The sequence below is a fragment of the Lepisma saccharinum genome, chromosome 16 (assembly GCF_977018435.1).
Source record: "Lepisma saccharinum chromosome 16, izLepSacc3.1, whole genome shotgun sequence".
NCBI classification, from domain to species: Eukaryota; Metazoa; Arthropoda; class Insecta; order Zygentoma; family Lepismatidae; genus Lepisma; species Lepisma saccharinum.
In genome coordinates, this window is record NC_139244.1 from 36,033,161 (window position 1) to 36,039,160 (window position 6,000).

General features: G+C 36.5%; 1 protein-coding gene across 3 annotated transcripts in view; it reads right to left on the reverse strand.

Moving 5' to 3' along the window:
- The window catches only part of LOC146000397 (solute carrier family 25 member 45-like), a 50,234-nt gene extending 44,700 nt beyond the window's left edge, over nt 1-5,534 (reverse strand). The window contains exon 1 of one of the 3 annotated variants that reach the window (XM_083137988.1): nt 5,073-5,534. The gene's annotated coding sequence lies outside the window, so the exon portion shown is untranslated. The remainder of the gene's footprint in view (nt 1-5,072) is intronic. The other 2 variants (XM_083137989.1, XM_083137990.1) reach the window with 2 other exon arrangements.
- Nucleotides 5,535-6,000: the final 466 nt, after the last annotated feature.

Below are 6,000 nucleotides of genomic sequence, written 5' to 3' on the forward strand. Positions count from 1 at the left end.
ATTCAAAATACTTCTAGAATTACCTATTGATTTGAAATCATCAGATGTTTTGTTTTTCTAAAAATGCAGGGTGGTGTAATTTTACAGATCTCAACAAATTGTTTTGCATGAATGGTACAATTCCATTAGAACATTGTTGGGCAAAGTGTTAGGAGCTGAAAGGAGATTACAAGCATGTCAAATTAATTTGTACTTTCCTTTCTCTTAACCTTACTTATCAAACCAACCACATACATATGAATGTGTTTACAGTGTGCCAACCATACTTTATTTATTTATTGGGAGCACAACCTGCAGTACCTAATTAATATTCCAACATTTGCAATCAACGAAGGTCTTTTCTTGTCTCAACCTTTGTAAAAGTTTCCACCAGATTTGTCTGTATGAAAATAGCAAGAATCTTATAGCATTTGTAACACCCTTCAGCCATTTTGAATGTATATTATTATAACCCTCTTTTATGTAGCTAACTTACTCTGTAAAATACTTTTGTACAAAAGTCTGTTCACAACACTTAAATACATTTAAATTCAATATATCAAATTTTCTTTCTGGATAAACTTGGGTACTCAGTTAAAGAACATTAGATAAAATACTAGGAAAATTTAAGTATCGATTTTTGATTAAATATGTAGACGACTTGATCATCTATAGCCCACATGAGAAGTTCAAACTTTTTTTTAAACATTCCCAATGAAAATATAACTTTTCAACTACACTTGCTAGCATTGCATGGTGTAACATTATTAAACCGTAGAATATTATATGTATATTCAAGGGTAGAAAAATACAGGATGTCCAGTCGCAATAGCGCCTGAAAATTTCCAACGAGAACCTAAATTTTTAAATTCAATTCCATTTTTTTTTTAATATTTCAAGTTAGCTTACAGAAATTGTAATTACTTTTTTCAACAATGAGTACAGTATGTGTTAAATCAGAATAATGAACATGTAATTAAAAAAAATTCACTGTTGCTAGGTGAATTTTAAAATCTGCAGCGGTATGGAATGTATTGCATAGTTACTCATGCTGTTACCAGTTGAGCCTTCTTAAGAATTATTTACTTTTAATCCAATCTTGTACTAATTAATATATTATATGTTAAGATAACATCTCATAGCTTATCTTACTTAGATCCATGGCTTTTTTTAGTGTATATTTGAATTTTAAAAAAATGCTGGCTCCCAAGAAAAAGGGGCTGGCACCTAAATTATTTTTAGTTTTGTCTACCCTTGTGTACATTAACATATGTAAAGTTTATGTGTATACATTATTAAATTGCATGGTATACAATGTCAGTCTACCCAACCTCCACCTGGGAGTTCTTCTACTGATCAGTTTACATTGTGCAACTGTGGAGTATGGGTGCATGAGAAATTTTACTCTTAAATGAAGATCCTTTTCTTCTTAAGTCACTGTGTGTGTGTGTTTTTTTAAGTATATTAGTATTTATTGAAAAATCTATGGTTTTGACACATTGTTAATACTATAAACATGTAGTAGCTATGCTAGGTTTACATGCAAATTTACATTTGGTACAATGAACATCTGCCTGCATGTAAAAATTATGTATTGTAGGATATAATGCGTAGTTCCAGGTTATCGTACACATATACGGTGGCATTTTAAGTAGATCATTTCTGTTTGTATGAATCTGCTTATCAAATGCTTCTATTAGACTAATTTTACATTTAAGTATATCACAGCAGAGTCTACAACATATTGTTACAAATACGTATAACAGCTCGATCTCCAGTGAGGGCAAAAATAAATCTTTATCACAATGCTAAACTTCGTTCTTTCTATTTCCAATTCATATTCTCTTCTATAGGTGGCCATGGTGGTTTCAGTCGGTAACGCGTCTGACTACCATGCTAAAGGTCCCAGATTCAATCCCCAGCTGGTTCTAATCCGGGAACTTTTCTAACGTTGGAAGCGGCCCCGGCACCCACCCAGCGTCGAATAACATGGGTACCTGGGGGCAACCCTGGGGGGTAAAGGTGGTCAGGGGCATGATGCTGATCACATCACCCCCACTCACGACCGGATCAAGAAAGTGTGGGGCGTTACCCCGACACCTCCTATACGCCTTCATGGCATGGTGCTAAGCACAGGGGAGCACTTTACCTTTTTTTATTCTCTTCTATAATAGCTAGTAACAGCTTCTGCCTATTCACACATGCACCCAAATAAATCTGTAATGCAAATCATTATTATTATTATACTCTATCTCCTTCGAAACATCTAGTCTTCCCACGCCACTTCACCAAGAGAGGTAGTGGAGAAGCGTGCGATCAGTGATATCAACCTGCGTAGACCAAGCCGCCTTCGCACAATGCGAGTTTCGTTCCCTCTGATGCTGTTGCAGCAGTCACGTAGAGAACGCTGATTGGGTCTTCTGGCTGTGGCTGGGGATGTTGCATCATTTAGGAAACTCATGAACACAGCGTTGCAAATCCATTTTATTGGAGACCGTGTGAAGGAGTCGAGGGAACCCATACATCATTGCAAATTGAGGGATTTTTTTTAGAAAAGGGAAATTTTAGTGGAATATTGTATTTCATTCTGTCCCGAACATGACAGTAGCAAGAATGAAGGGGAAGGGGAGGAGGGCAATAAAGTGAAACGGGTGTTTTAAACATGCCTGGTATTGCCTTTGCTTAGTGCATCTTGGCCAAAATAAACAGTCTTTGTGGTGCAGTAGCCGAATTATCAACCCGTGCAGAGGGAGCGTACATCAATCAGCCAGCAGTTTTGCATCTTGTGGCTGTTACCGAGTTGCAAAATTGTTTAGCGCTGTCTAAAGGTTGTTCCTGTTTCAGCGCAAAGTGTTTGATTTCATGATGAAAAAGAAAACTGTACATAGCGAATATTTAACGTTGTTGAATTTCTTGAGGGAAGTTTGCAGCAAAGCGTGTAGTGACTGCAATAATATATGGATACGGTGGAAGGGAAAATTCTGAAGTAGGAAGCAGGGCAGTGTGGACTGAGTGAGTACGTTTTTTTTTGTGTGTTTTTTAAAGATTTATTATTCTCTTGATTTGCTTGGTTCGATCAGTCTGTCATTAGAAATAAACAACGGCTAGATAGATTAAAACTGATTTCCTCCATGTGATAGTTGGATTGGCTTCTTTGGTGTACGCCAATGTCATTATTCTCCTTGTTCATTAATATCAGCGGAGGGGGGAGGAAGTTTTTATGAAATATTTTGCAAATCAACAATAGTATTGATATTGTAGATTGGTATAGTGATTTTGCCAGGTTATCGTATACTGAATTACATATTGCACAATAACATGGCTCCTCTCGTGATTGGCTGGATAATATCCGAAATATTTGAAAATTATAAAAAATTCCATTAAACAAAATCAAGAATTATAACTCTGCCATAGCCTCATTTTCAGTGAAATATGATCAAAACTTGAGTTGCCAAACATTTAGCATCATTATGTACTCAAAAACAGGTAAGAGTATTTCAGAAGGGTGGTATAACACTTCTGGATGCGAGACCCATAGAGACAGACCACCACCCACCCTTGCTTGTAGCCTATATTATTTGTATGTGCCTTTAAAGATAAGGTAACACTTTGATCTAGTCAAAAAGGATTTCTTCATTTTTACAGCAGAAACTACTTACTCAAATCACTTTCTGTAGCATTGCTGAAGTTCCCGAATGTATTTTCTGTCATCGTTTCATCATTTTTAGCGATAATTCATGTTTATATGTATAAAAATATCACAATGGCCGTGGCTTCCATGTATTTCCTCTATGAGAACCGGATGGGTAAATTTCTTATATCCGGAAAACGGCTGAAATTTGCTAGTTCATTTAATTTGAATATTCATACTTACGTATTCTGCATTGAGAAACATTGTTCAAGGCGGCATTTCGCTTATTTCACGGAAATAAGCTATATTTGCAACATATCGAGTAAGTTTTCTTCGTTACTTTTTGCCTTCGGTAACATGCAAAATGGCAGTCACAGTTTCACTACCATACTCGGCATGCAGTGTTTCCACCCCCACTTCACCCAAAAATACCTACGTAGCACCACAAACCATTGATGCATAGCCCCACGAACCATTGACACATAGCCCCACAAACCATTTGTGGAAACGTACCTTCTTCAGTTACAAAAACACGTGTCTGGAAACACTGACCGGCATTGACCATGATTACGTCATCACACACAGGCAATATTCGGCTGGAAGGAAATGGATGCAACAGCTTTCGTGCATCGGTCACACATTTATATCAAAAAATAGATGATTTACCGGCAAAATTCAATGAATGATGCGAGAAAACACTTCCCCGAACTTCCACAACTATAAAGAAACTGCATTCGGTAAGTAATTTCTCCTGTAAATTTGAAGAAATTCGTTTTCCGGATATAAGAAATTTACTACCGGATGTTCCGTCCGCTGTTTCCAACCAGCCCGTCTTCTTCCAAAAAGATGATGTGCCCCAAATTTTGTCTATGCTTGCCTAACCTAACCTAACTTTACCGTGAATGGTTTGTGGGGCTATCCGTGCATAGTTCTACACATTAGCATAATTTAAAACCTGGGAAAAAAATAGAAAATTAACACGGAAGAAGGTATTTTTTCGTTTACAAGGTTGGAAACACTGCATACCCACTCCAAATCGACAAAACACAAGCACGACGCGCGATGATCCAGAACGCTCGTGCCATATTGTGTGTCACGCAAGCGAAGAAAAGGAACAACAATAATTACTCGCAACATGAAAAATTGAAGTTATCTTCGTGAGAAATTCATAATTACACCTTATAGAATGTTCCGCAATGCACAATAAGTAGCAATGTTAAAAAGGACGAAACAAATGAGTTATAGGTGTTTTGACTAGATCAAAGTAGTAATAAAGATAAGAATCACATGATTGCTTTTTAAACTTTCCTCTAAGAAAAAAGAAATCATGACAGTAATGAAAAATTTCCGCACTTTCTCTAGGGGGTACAGATGGTCAAGGGTACCCTAATGAGCACCTAGTACATAATGTTAGTATTCTAGAGTCTGATAAAATTCAAATTATTTGTATGTTTTATTTTACCTCTGTTTTTTGCCACTTTTGGATAATTGCGACGATATGGATGAATGACGGACAATCAAAAAATAACGTCCATGATCAGGCCAGATCTAGAGTCTGGGACAATCAAAAAATAACGTCCATAATCAGGCCAGATCTAGAGTCTGGCACCTTGCAAGATTGAGAGTCGTCCGCTGAATGCGCTGCGCCACCGAGGCGGCTCTATTTAGTTATTAGATTATACTTTTCACGTGCTCTAAGTGTTACTTTCATGTACCTATTATTTGTTCAATGCCCGAACGCTGACTTCACAAATTTTCCCTGGTGCAAAGTGTAATATAAAAGTCAAGTTCAAAGATATGTGTACAGTAGATGACTAAAGTTACCATAAGTAAATTGTCCATCGCTATTTTCGTTCCTTTTAGTCCATTGTTTAGGGGCTGGAATTGTAGTTATGCTTATTAAAATGTTGTCTTCTGTTCACTGACATTTCATTTCAATTTATTAAAACCACATTGCGGGATCATAATGCGAGAAACAGATTAAGTAAACAAACATGATGATGGATAATTCGTTCGCCCATTTTTACCTTTGCCGCGAGGTGTCTCCAAATTGTCCATCACAATATACGTTAATTTTAAGGTAGTGTCTGCTGGAACATCAAAAATCGAGAAGAATAGTTATTACAAAATATATTTTATATTCTGTTTCATGTCTCGCAACCTCTATGGCTTTCTTATTTACAGGAATTATAATTTTAAATTTGTTGTAACCCAAAACAAAAAGTACGAAAATACGGGGGGGGGGATGTCTGCTTAATACAAAGAAAACATAAGTTAATATTAAGTTATCGGATAGGGCATACTGTTTAATAATAAATATCATGCGCACACTAACTTAATACATTTTTTTCTTTGTAATTTGATGAGTTTCACCCAGGGCTGTTTCAGTC